The 12,843-nt window shown below is 58.2% G+C and overlaps 1 long non-coding RNA gene across 1 annotated transcript; it reads left to right on the top strand.

Moving 5' to 3' along the window:
- The first annotated feature begins 1,389 nt into the window (after positions 1-1,389).
- On the top strand, positions 1,390-12,843 carry LOC110345562 (uncharacterized). Its single transcript, XR_002388971.2, has 4 exons — positions 1,390-1,655; positions 10,496-10,607; positions 10,924-11,043; positions 12,511-12,843. It is a non-coding gene; the product is annotated as an uncharacterized LOC110345562 (long non-coding RNA).

The following is a 12,843-nucleotide window of genomic DNA, read 5'->3' as shown; positions in this document are numbered from 1 at the left end:
TGCAGGCAGTGGCTCCCGAGCTGGGGCCAGAGGAGCCTGGTGTCTGAGAGCGGCATCTTCTGAGGAGCCTGCAAACAAGGGACACGCGTGCTGTTGCTGGGATACCACGGAGCCCCAGGAAGCTCGGCCCAGCTGCTCACTGGCTACGGCATTGATTTTTACCGAGGGCTGTGCTGTCTCTGGCTCTGCGGGACCTGGGGTCTGCGGGGCAGGGACTGGCTGCCAGGGCCCAGAGGGCTCAGCTGTGAAGTGAGCTTCGAAGGGGGAGCCTCTTGGGCTGCCACACTTAAGGCTGTTGTCTGTCACTCGGCACCTTCTGTGCCAGCACCGGCAGGCGTGGTGCATGGGCTGCTGCCCTCACGGAGCCACCCCGAGGCTCCAAACACACATCGGTGCTGGTGCTGAGGAGGCGGGGGGGGGGGGGGACGGGACAGTGCAGCCGCGGTGAGTGCCAGTGTCCTTCAGCACACTTCGCCGGTTACTGTAGGTTTCATGCAAAGCGGGGACAGAAGCACAAGGGCCCCACACAGAAACAATACATGTTCAGGAGATGGAAATGCTGACTGTCCCGGTTTGATCATCACACACACTGCATACATGTACTGGACGATCACGCTGTGCCCATGAGCACAGGCAGGTATCGTGTCCGCTGGAAAAATGGGGATGGGAGGTTGGACGGTGACCTCGAACAGCTACCGCCCTCTAGGCCTCTGCTCTCTGTAACAAGGGGGAGACGGAACTAGCTCAGACCTCAGAGGGTTGCTGAGAGCATGAAATGCAGTGAAAGATGAGGCATCCAGAACATTGCAAGAGCTCAGCAAGTGCTAGGGGTGGAGGTGCGTCCCCTGAAACGCGTGTGCTGGAGTCTCAGACCCTCAGGGCCTCCCGATGTGACATGTCTGCAGATGGGGTTCTTAGGGAGGACTAGGGTGGGAGGAGGGTGTCGGGGTGGGCCCTGGTCAGCACGAAGCCGCACACGGAGGGAAGCCCACGGGGCCACAGAGAGAGGACAGCCACCTGCACACCCTGGGCCGGGGCGCGGGAGACACCGGCGCTGCCCACGCGTGGGCTTGGCCTGCCAGGGCTTCCTGCGCAGGGGGAGCTGCGGTCACTGCCCCCACGCCCAGCGCAGCCCAGCGAGCCTACAGCAGCTCTGGGAGTCTGTGGGCTGGGTCCGCAGGCGTGGCGGGCAGGGGAGGCTGTGTTAGACGTCCCGGATGGGACGCGGCCACCACCCCCAGCCTCAGCCCGGCCACTTCCGTTCTCTTCAAAGATGTTTATTCTGTTGTATGATTACACGTTTGCAGTACGGGACTCTATATTCATCCCGGGGAGGAGGTTCGTGTACACAAGGCAGCTTGTTTCCTTTTTAATCCCTTGCCCTTCTCACCCTCCTCCCTCTGTCTCCAAATCCCCTTTCCGATTTTCATTGTTGTTGTTGTTATTATTCTTGGCCCCTATTTATGACACATAATACTGACATTCACTATGGGTATTTGGTACCTGTCCATGGCACATCTTCGTTCTCCTTACTTCCCCTTACGTTCTTTACCTGACAGTGTGTGGAAATCTGTGTCCGTACGCTACACATGTCCTACAAAAGCTCCGTTCCACGTGTGTGAAGCGTGTTCACTACAGCTGGCAACGTTAGAGCGGTCAGTGAGTTTCATCTGCTTTAACTAAGGGAGAGAGAGAGGGAGAGGGAGAGGAGGGGAGGAAGGAGGAGGAAAGAGGGAGGGAGGAGAGGCAGGGCCGTGCTTGGGGCGGCCACCTTCCTGCTCGGCCAGCTTGGGCAGGTGCAGAGCAGTGGGCTCCCCCTCCCTCTCTCCCCCTCCCCCCCTCTCTCCCCCTCCCCCTCCCTCTCTCCCCCTCCCTCTCCCTCCCCCTCCCTCCCTCCGTCAATCCCTCCGCCCCTCTCTCTCTGGGACTCCCACTCGCTGTCACACAGGGCCCTTGCGCACACGGGAAGATTTTTCTTGCCCAGGGGGGCATGCGGAGTGCTAATTTTAGTTTTAGTAGGTTTTTCTTTTCAATGATGTCCTGAAACTCTGGGGAGGCCCCGGGGACTGCGCGTCACACCTGAGATGAGGGCAGCCTGTGTCCCTGCAGGGAGGCACTGAGGGGCCACAGCAATGGGCACTGCAAGCCCTTCCCGCTTCTTCATACGACAGGAGGAGCAGAGACATGGGGTGGGTGCTCAGGTACTGGGGACCGGGAGGGAGAAGGGCTGCTGAGTCAAAGCCTGCTGCCCAATCCCCACGTCAAGTCTGCAGCCAGGGCCTGGGGAGGCCCGCCTGCTCCCCCTCTGCCGAGACACCCAGTTGGCAGCGGTCACACTGGATGGCCAGCCCAGAGGATGCAGCAGGCGATTTTCTCTCCCCGACTTCCGTGTACCAATCCTGGATCCCTAAGATGATGAGCAGCGACCCCAAACCTGACTTTGACTGGGGGCCAGGTTCTCCTTGGGCTCTGCCCACTCGGGGTCCCTCAGGGGGTGCCTGCCCGCCAGGGAAGGCTGAGACTCCCATTGCCGGCCGCATCTCCACAACACGTGCCCCTCAGGGGCGCTGAAAAGGGCCCATTTCTGGAGCGGGGTGGTGCCGGCCTGAGGAGGGACCTGGAGGCTGCTGGTCCTTCCTTTGCACAGGGCTGGCTGGGCCCTGAGGCTCTTTGCTCCTCTTGAATGGGTGGGAACAGGCTGGAAGTTGAGATGGAAGAGACAGCCCTGTGAGGTACAGAGAGGCTGCGGGGTCTCTCAGGATTAGGGACCTGCAGAGGGCTATGAGCTGGGGCCTGCAGGAGGGAGGCACGGAGCAAGGTGGGGCCCGAGCCCAGGGGTGGGGATCAGAGTAGGAGTTCAGAGTTGGGTCAGAACCTGGGCTCGCCCTGAGGGCAGCAGCAGTCAGGGAGGGGAGGGAGCAGGGTGGGTACAGTCTGCAGGCTCCTGGTGACCTGGAATCAGAGGCGGGGAGTGCTCGGAGCTGCTAGAGCCTGGCTGGGCCTTGGGGCCAGGGAGGACCCAGCAGGGCCAGATGCCGGCCAGGTTGTGTGGGATTTGGAGAGCAGGTCCCAGCTATGATACGACAGCAACAACATGCAGGAGCTGGGTGCCACCCTGCATTCTTGGACAGCCCTCCTGCTGGGCTGGGACCTGTGTTTTCTACCCAGAGGGGCTGTGCCCACACATGGCTCCTTCTCCATTCCATCAATTCCCCACCCCAGCTGGCCAGCTGGCGGCAGTCGGCACCTCTTTCTCTTCACAGCCTGCCTGGTGCCCCCGAGGGTTGTGTGTCCGGAGAATGAAGTAACCCTGAAGTTGCTTCGAGTCAGGATGTGGCCCTGGGTGGGCCCTCTTCAGCTTCTCAGGGAAAGAGGAGAAGATCTCCCTGTGAGACCTTCCGGATCAGGCCATGAGGGCTGCTGTGAGAAGATGCCATAGGCCGAGTGACACTATTGTCGGACTGTTCCGAAGGCTGGAGCCTTAGATGGAGGTGTTGGAGGGCTGGTTTCTTCTGAGCCCTCTGCGTCGTGTCCGGCTTTCCACGGGCTGCCTTCTCCCCAGTCTCCACACGGCCCCTGGGAGGTGCGGTCTGTGTGCTGCTCTGTCCTCATGGGGACGCCGGTCCTTTTGATTCAGGGCCTGCTGTATGACGTCATTTCATTGCCATTACTTCTTGAAAGGCCCTGCCTCCAAATAAGTCACCTTCTGGGGGCTCAGGATCCCCAGTATAAATTTGGGCCACAACGCCCCCTAATAGCTAAATATTGAGCTTCTTTTTAAAAATTCCAAGCCTCTGTAGGGAGCAAACCCAGCCGTCCCTGATGGGACTGTGTGTGGGGACAGCCACCACTGCTGGCTTCAGATCTGACTGCAGCCTCTCCACCTCCTGAGCTCCAGGCTCGACCAGGAACAGGGTTTGCAGTCGGGTCTGCTGGCTGTGCTGCTCTAGGGACCCTCGAGGTGCTGGACACTGGGCAGGAGGGTGAGATGGCGTCTGCAGAGGGGATGCAGGTGTCCCCTCCCATAGCAGACCTGAGCTGAGGTCAGGAAGGGCTGAGCGGAAGTGACGTAGATGATGTGTCATGGTCCATGCACAAAGACCCCCACAGGCCTGTGAGGAACCCCAGTGATGGACACTCAGGGTGTGACCTTGTGCCAGGTTCATGCGGGCACGGGGTGGGGCGGGGTTTGGTGTGGGCACTGAGCAGTGCCATCCGCAGTGGGATTTTCAGGGAGCGGCTGAAGGGCAGTGCATCTGTCTGAGGGCTCCTGTGGGCTTCCCCTCCACACCGCTCTGCGCCTCCTGACGCTGTGAGTCCCACTTGCGGGAAGTGAGGCTGGAACAGATGTCGTCTGGCTCCTATGTGCCATGAGCGGTGTCTGGGAGTGGAGGTGGGCAGCAGGACCAGCCGGTGATAGTGTTGCCTGTCACTGTGTGTCCTCTGTGCCTATCCTCGGCTTCTGGGCTGTGCTGAGTCTTGGGCCAGGTCAGGTTCAGGCTGGGCCTCGATGCCAGGTCAGGAGACAAAAGGCCTGAGGCTATGCCGGGAGGTTGTGCGGCCTGGCCAGGAGGCCTGCTCAGACCTCGGACCACTCGGAGCCAGGTGTACCCACTCCCCGCCCACCCACCCATCGTGTGGACCCTGCGTGGCTAGGACAAGGCCATGAGGCACCCTTGGGGACTCTGAAGATGTGACCAGTCAGTCATCGGCACAGTCAGTCCTGATGGCGGGGGAGGAGGAGCCTGTCCCTTCCTGCAAGGCAGCAGGGCTGGCTGGAGTGTGGGCATCCTGGGGCCCGAGGCCGACTCTGGGCACGAGTGTGAGTTCTAGGCCCCCACGCCCGGAGGGTGACACTGACGCCTGAGGCCCACTGGCAGCACACTTCTGACTGTCTTGTGCTACAGAATGGGGCCGGCAGCCCGAGTCTGGGCTGAGTCCTGTGGGTCCTGGCTGTTGGCCCGGTGGGAGATGCATTAACCTTTTCACTAAGGATCTGAATGGCCAGGATGAGAACGTCTCCATTGGAGCTCAAATTAGCGCAGAGGCCATTCTAGCATCTCATTTGAGGAGAAATGCCAAGGGCTGGCGAGGCTGGCAGGGCACCGGGGATCGGGGCTGGAGGACTGAGCTCCTCTCCGGGAGGACCTGGTGCCCAGGCCTTGCCCGGGGCCCTGGGAGAGCAGCGTGGTCCTGGCATGGCTGCCTCATCTGGTCTGCCATCCTGGTCTGCCTCCTCGCCAGCCTGGCCTTCAGTACCTACAGTCTTAGTTTGTCTTCTGCTGCTATAGCAGAATGCCACAGACTGGCTAACTTATAAAAATAGAAGGTTTACTTAGCGCCCAGTGCTGGTGTTGGCATCTGGAGAGGCCTCCTTGCTGCACCATGACATGGTGGAGGACTTCCCGTGGCCGGGCCAGCCCTTCATCATTTTTACTTTTTGTTTTGAGACAGGGTTTCTCTAGGTCACTTAGTTGCCCAGGCTGTAGGCTGGGCTCAGACTTGTGGTCCTCCTGCCTCAGCCTGCCAGTGTGCTGGGGTCACAGCATGTGCACCACACCTTCTCATCTGCCTTTCATGAAGTTACGAGCACCGTCCTGGGGCCCGCACTCCCGGACCCTCATCTAATCGAACCGCCTCCCAGAGTCATTAATAATAATGACCTTGGGGAGTACGTTTCCAATGCAGAACCTTGGGGGCACAAACCATAGCGTCTCCCTGGTCCCTCGTGGTCGGTCACTCTGCACCCCAACACCTCCTCTTTTCAGGACCGTTCGGTGTCCAGTCCAGAATCTGTCAGGGTTCAATCTCGGTCACAGCCTGTCTGGGACATCTGTGGGCAGGGGTCGCCGTTCGCAGATTTCTCGGCCCCTGTTTCCCAGCCCCCAGCTCTGTGCGCCTTGCTGTGTGCACGGGGGCTCCCAGTGGATGCTCCCTGTGAGCGTCCTCTGACTGGGAGGCCCGCCTCTGGGGCAGGACCCCGTGGAAAGGCCCCTGGCTGGAGTCCCCGCTCAGCCTCCCAGCTGGTCCTCGGGACGCTGGCCCGTGCCCTGGACCTCCTGGGAGGAAGTCACAGTTCCCCTCACCCCGCCCCTAACCCCCTAGGGTGTCCTGGCTGCCATGACCGTGACCCCCCTCTTCCGGCTGGTCAGGAGGAAGAGCACACGGCACCTTTTCCTTGGGTGGAAAGGTGACAGAGGGAGGGGAAGAGGAAGGACACCTCTCAGAACCCTGTCATGGCCCCTGGGGAGAACAAGGGACCATGCCGGGGCCACCAGAAGGGCAGGGCGTGGAAGGCTGGGCGGTGGCGAGCACCCCAGCCCCAGGGCTCAGTGCTCTCCAGCCCTCTCTGCAAGGCCCATCCCACCCTCTCCATGGGAGAGGGCCACGGTCCACCGAGCGGTCCGGGAAGCCCCCCTGAACACCCGCCTCTGTCCCAGGACCCTCCTGGGCCCCACCCCGCACTCAGTTGGATAGACTCTCACGTGGCTCCTTTTGCTCGTTGCCTGTGCCTGGCCGAGTCCCTCGAGCCCTGGTGTATATCGATGTCTGGAAGTGCCCGTCCACTCTCTTCTAGCAGTTTCGTAGTTCCAGGTCTCACCTTCAGGTCTTTGATTCCTTTTGGGTTGGCTTTTTTATATTTTGAGAGATGAGGGTCTAATTCCATTCTTGTGCATGTGAATGTCCACTTCTCGGCCCCATTTAAGGAGAGGCTGTCCTTTCTTCAGTATGTGTTCTTGGCACCTTTGACACACACACGCACACTTCTCCAAGGAATGTTTTAGGACAAGACTGCTGATTCATGCTTTACTGGATCACTCAGGATATTCTAGAGCTAACAGGACTGAGGAGATGAACTGGGTCAGCTCCCTGAAGTACAGTTAGGGAAACTGAGGCCCACAGGAGAAGGGCATGATGTCTAAGGTCATGGTCAGTTGGTGACAGAGCTGAGGTTCAAATGAAAGTCTTGAATGTGAGTCTTTAGCAAGTTTAAGAGGAGGGTCCAGTCCACACCTGCTGTCCAGCCCTCAGCCTCTGGCACTGCTCTATCCTGGGCCCCTAATTGGCCTTGGGGAGCCGTCTCCGACCTGATCTTCATCAGGTGCCCTGTGTGCACATGTGGCCACTGCCCACCTCCTCCTGTGGTCAGGAGGTGCAAATGAAAACAGCCAGGTGCTGTGCTCACATATCAGCTGAGCAGACACCCAGACTGGATGTCCAGTGACATTCTGAGCTGGCAGGGATATGGGCACGGGGCCTCTCTTGCACACTGTGGATGGGATGGGCGGTCACTGCACACTTGTGGAAGACAATCCAGTCAGTGTCTCTCTGACCTAGTATATTAGCACTGATGTAGCTACCCCACTGTGGGGGTGTTAATTCTACAGATATAAAAGTGCTGGCATACAAGAAAGCAAGGATGTTAAATTGCAGGGTTGCTACACACATACACACACACATGTGCGTGCATGTGCGCACATAAACAATCCAAAAATGTCAATAAATACAAGAATGTTTGAGCCCAGCTGCTCTGGGCTTTTCAGCAGCTGTAATGAGGCGGCAGTGTGGAGCGCTCTAGCTGCTGTCCTGGAGGGTGACCATGGTATGTTAGGAAGTACTCTCACTGTTGGCTGCCGGTTTACATGGTGTGATCCCATTTCTGACAAACGAGCCCTCGAAGATCTTCATGTGTCCATGAGGGTAGGCTATGCCCGGGCCTACTGTCACCAGCAGAAAAGGTGGGTACAGGGAGGGGCAAGCCGCGCAGGCTTCGTGAGAGGGACAGGCAGCCCCTGGCTGGGTTCTAATCCTGGATTCTGAGAGGCAGAACCGCTCCTGGGGCCGGGTCCAGGCCACGGTGGGCCCAAGGCTCTGCCCACCCTTAACCCTGGTGGCCCTGGGCAGGGCCGAGCTGGCTGACGGTGGTGTGTGCGTGCGGCCACAGAGCATTCTATCCTGACCTTCAGCTCTCGCTACAGGGATCTAGGTGGCCCCATTCCATCCGACCTGGGAACTGGTATTTCTTGGGATTTTCATGCTGCTATATTTTGGGTCTGGCTTGTGCCCCCCAGTTTCATGTGCTGGAAACGTGGAGGTCAGTGGCACAGTCCTGAGCGGTGGGGGCGAGCAGGCTGTGGGGCCCACAGTTGCACGGGTTGATGCCTGCCTGGGGAGACGAGTTGGACCTCAGCTCGGCCCTCCCAGGACAGGTTGTTACGGAGCAGCAGGTTAGCTCCTTGGCCCTCCTCTCCCTTCCGCACATGCCCGCTCTCCTGCATCACCGCCGTACTGTGATACAACCAGACCACTCCTCCTAGATGCAGTCACCTTGCATGTGGACTTTCCAGACACAGAATTGTGAGGGGCATGAGCCCGTTCTTCACGAATCACCCAGGTCAGGTGTTGTGTGAGTGACACAGCTGGACCAGGGCACGCGACGTGCTCACTCAGACCCAGCGGAAATGCGCCATCAACTGCTTTTGTCATTGGACGGACTAAATTGCCCCTTCCCCTGTATGCTCGAGCCCTAATCCCCGGGCTGCTGTCTGTGGGGAACTTTCAGGAGGCAGCTAAGGGCAAATAAGGTCTCAGGTGGAGCTGTGATCTGACGGAACTGATGTTCTTCTAGAAGAACAGTCGGGCATTTCGGTGTCCCTGTGCACACACAGAGGGAAGCTACTGAGAGACACAGCGGGAGGGGTCTGCAAACCAGAAATGACCGTGCCTCAGACCCCCAGAACCGTGCAAAAATGAGCTCCTGCTAAGTCGCCCATCTGCGGGCTTCTGGCGGGCAGGCTCTACAGAACCAGGACAGACCGAGCCAGAAGTCAGAAATAACCTCTTCTTGAGTCAGTGGACACGCTCTTTGTTGGAACCCTTGGAGGAGCTCAGGAGACACGACTGTCTTGTGGCTGTTCCTATTTCTCCCCTGTGGGTTATGGAACGGGGGCAAAGCTGACTCAGCCCCCCAGTCTGAGCACTAAGGCCTGGCCCCTCGGTGAATTCTTGGCCATGGAATAGGGCACCTGACCCTGTCTGGACCTACCAGTTATCTGGGACTCAGTGTGGCCATTCAGGGGAAGCAGTCTGCTTTTCCTCAGGGCTTAAAGATGTGAGACCATGAAGCCAGCCAGCGCTCTGGCAGCCCTCTTGGCACCATGAAGCTACTTTTTATTTGAGAAGGCAGTAGCTCACCAGAAGAGGGACAGACAGTCGAAAGGAAAGAACTTGGGTCCTGGGAATGGCATTTCAGGTGTCCGAGGCCCAACTATGCCTGGATTTTTAATTGTATGGAAAAAATAGGTTCCTTTTTTGCCCAAGTCAACCCAAGTCAGTTTCTGTTCCTTGTCATAGAACCTGACTGATCTTTCAGTCCTTGTCAATTTCTGAGTTGTCACATGTCCAGGGGGCAGAGCCTGCTAGAGGGCTCCTGGCCGAGGGGCGAAGCCCCTTGGTGCTCCGGGGGCTCCCTGCCTCCCAGCAGGCGCAGACTCCAGGCGGGCGCTTCAGTGTCTCCTTCAAGGAGGCCAGCCGGGCATGGAGTCTCTGTGGCCCAGCTTTAATTTAATTGACAATTTAAAAAATCAAAACCAGTGTCTGGGGCATTTAGAATGTCTTCCTTCCCGGTTTAATTTCACGGGGATTGTGTTACAGCTTTTGATAAAATGTTTCATTTTAAAGAACTTGGTTTCATGAAAGCAGAGCTTTCCTGTCCCTGGGACAGCTCCTCCTGTAAAAGCCATTTTCATTAGGGAAAAGCAGCGCTTAGCCGGGCTTAATTGTAGGTTCAGAGCCAGGAGCTGCAAGCTCGGCCTGGGGCCAGGCCTGAGTCCTCCACTCGCCCTGCTGTGCGGGCCTCTCCCGTGCCCTGCCCCGGGCCTGGCTGACTTGGCTTCCTTCTTCCGGGCGTGACTGGCCAGGGACGGTGGGATGCATGGAGGTGTACATGGTACCTTGCTCGGAAAAGCGTCTTTGAAGATGCGATCGCGCTGATGTTTGTGAGAGGAGCTCACATCGCCCTGGGTTCGCTGGGTGGCCCCGAAGGGCAGGCAGCACGGGGTCCTGGGAGCCGCCCCCCCCCCCGCCCGCCCCGCTCTGGCCAGCGCCGGGCGCATGCGCACACGCGGGAGGAGGCCGCTTGACGGGGGGGCTGTCCCGACTCGCAGGGGGTGGCCGCGCTCCGCCAGTGCCGCTCACCTGGACGTCGTCTCCAGGACGCGGAGAGAACAGAGCCCTGTCGCTGCCAGCACCCCACTTGGCGGTGAGCTGTGACGGAAGCCACAGGACTGGCGTGGGAAGGCGCTCCGGGCGCTGAGGAGCCAGCCTGCGGTCCGCGAGGCCCGGTGGGCGAGGACCAGCGCGCTGCCCGCTCCGGCGCTGGCCCCGTCTCCCTCACCAGCCCCCATCTCCTCTCTCCACGAACAAGGAGATGCCGGGGTCGCAGGGAGACCTTGCCTTCTCCCGCAGCATTTGGAATCTCCGTTTGTGCCAACAGCTCACACTTCCACCCTGGGAAACGTGGCCGGCCGTGCAAACGCAGTGTGACGGGAGCTGGGTCGCATTTCCGTTTCCGGCGCCCCTTGCCGGCATCGGAGCCCCTCCAGAGGGTGAGTGACCTTCCCTAGCCACTCAGGCGGGGCTCCACTCTGGCTCCAGTGGCCAGTGGAATATAGGTGGAAATGCCTTTTTGGTGGTACTGGGGCCGGAAACTGGGGTGCTCTGCCACTGACTACATCCCCAGCTTTTTATATTTGTTTATCTTGAGATAGTCTCAAAAGTTGCCCCACCTGGCCTCAAACTTGCAATCTTCCTGCCTCAGTCTCCCAACTGGCAGAGATTACAGCTGTGTGCCACCACCATGCTTGGTAGGTTGCCAGTTCTGAGCTTAGGATGTTGAGCTTCGTCTTTGTGCTCCTTCTTTAGAGACGGCTGACCTCCTCTGCGAGTGAGCGTCCCCTGCACCCCTTCAGTGCAAGCCCTGGGAAGGTTGCACAGAAGTGGAGCCGTGAGCTGAGAATACATTGTTGCCTTGGAAGCTGCCAGGTTTGGGGCTGGTTTATTATGCAGTGTTATTATGGTACTGGTGAACTGCAAGGGAAACTGGTACCTAGAACAGAAACCTACAATCTGTGGCATTGGCTTTGGAACCAGAAACAGTTATAGGCAGCTGGAGAAATGGTGGCCTGCGCTATGGAGGGGAGGGACGTTTGCCAAACCTGTCACTTGCAATGACTGGGAGGTTAGGAAGAATGCGGAGTGCCCTGGTGGTGTGGGCCGGGTGTGTCCAGGTGGAGACCAGGCGGAGCCTGAAGGTGTGAACTGGCTCCTGCTGCCTGCACTGACGTGACCCGTGAGAGATGATGGCCCGGGAACAGACTGGCCGCTGCTCAAAAAGAATCAGAAAGGAAGCTGTGAGCCTGGCTGGGCTGGAAAAGAAAACTTTAATCTTCAGTCTCCCCATCCAGTAAAAGGTTCTCAACCTGAGATGCAGCCTGTGAGAAAAGTCAAATCAAAGACTTGGCTCTTCAGCCCCAGTGAAGACTGAAAGAATGTGGGCTGGAGATTTAGCTCAGTGGTGCTGCTGCCTGCCTCGCAAACTCAAGGTCCTGAGTTCGATCCCCGGTACCAAAAAAAAAAAAAAAATGAGGGGTGCCTTGTAGCGACTTGCGGGATCGGTGGGAATGGCGCTCCAGCAGCCGGTGTCTGTGTCCGAGTGTCGAGAGAGTCCTGTCTAGAGGCCAACTGTGACCACAGCTTTTGGCACACAGGATCAGACAGTGGGACACCTGCACTGTTTGAGAGAGCTCTATGCACAGAACTCCACCTGCGTGGACTAAAAGAGCAAAGACTATCCAGGATAGATGGAAGTGTCTAAGCTACCAGTGTTCATAGGCCAGGCAAAGGCTGCCGATGGAGGGCAAGTTTCCAGTGTCCTTGTCAGAACCAGCCAAGGACAATGAAGGATCTTCTAGACGGCAGAGTCAAGAGCAGCGACAATCACCACTCCAGGCTCCAGGCAGTGAACAGGGCCTTGGCCAGAATGCTTGCTGCTCAGAGGGTAGTGGTACCTGCCAGCCCTGCTCCAGCGGGATTCAGGAACTGTTACAGACCAGACGCTGTGGCTCTGACCCTTCCCCTTGGGATGGGAGTGTTCGTGGGTTATCCTGAGCTTGCTCGCCCATGATATGCGGGTGTGCTGTGAGGGGAGAGGTAGGAGGTGCAGATAACCTGTCCGTCTGTCCACAGGTCTCTGGGTCAAGAAGGGCCACATCCAGATCTGACTTAGAATGTGATATTCTGGACTTCAGGCTTGGTGCTGGGACTGGGCGATGCTGGGTGTTGGGGTGGGAGTGAGCATATGTTGCAAGCAGGAGCACCCAGTCTGTTTTGTACTGCTGGAACAGCTGTGCGAGTAATTCACAAAGCTCAGCTCGCAGGTCTGGAGGCTGGGAAGTCAGAGGTGAAGGCACTGGCATCTGATGTGGGCTTTTTTGCTGTATCCCCACACAGGAGAAGAGCAGAAGACAGAACCCACCCCGCCAGCCCTTTACAGTAGCATCGATCTATGCAGGAGGTGGAGTGCGCGTGATTCGAACACCTCCCCAAGGCCCCACCTCTCAGTGCTGCTGTTTGGGATTAAGTTTCCAACATAGGAGATGGCGGTGAGGGGCACAGTCAAAATAGCCAGGAGGCTATGAGTGACTGTCCAAGGGCACATCTGCATTACCGTTCCTTATCCCTTACCCATCCTATATTGGTTTTCCAGAGCTGCCATAATAAATTATCACAAACTCGAATGACTTCAAACAACAGAAATTTATCATCTCACAGTTCTAGAGGGCA

Source organism: Heterocephalus glaber, unplaced genomic scaffold (assembly GCF_053883595.1).
Source record: "Heterocephalus glaber isolate CG9 unplaced genomic scaffold, H.glaber_assembly_v1.0 deba00001606, whole genome shotgun sequence".
NCBI classification, from domain to species: domain Eukaryota; kingdom Metazoa; phylum Chordata; class Mammalia; order Rodentia; family Bathyergidae; genus Heterocephalus; species Heterocephalus glaber.
This window is presented reverse-complemented; position numbering and strand designations above follow the sequence as displayed.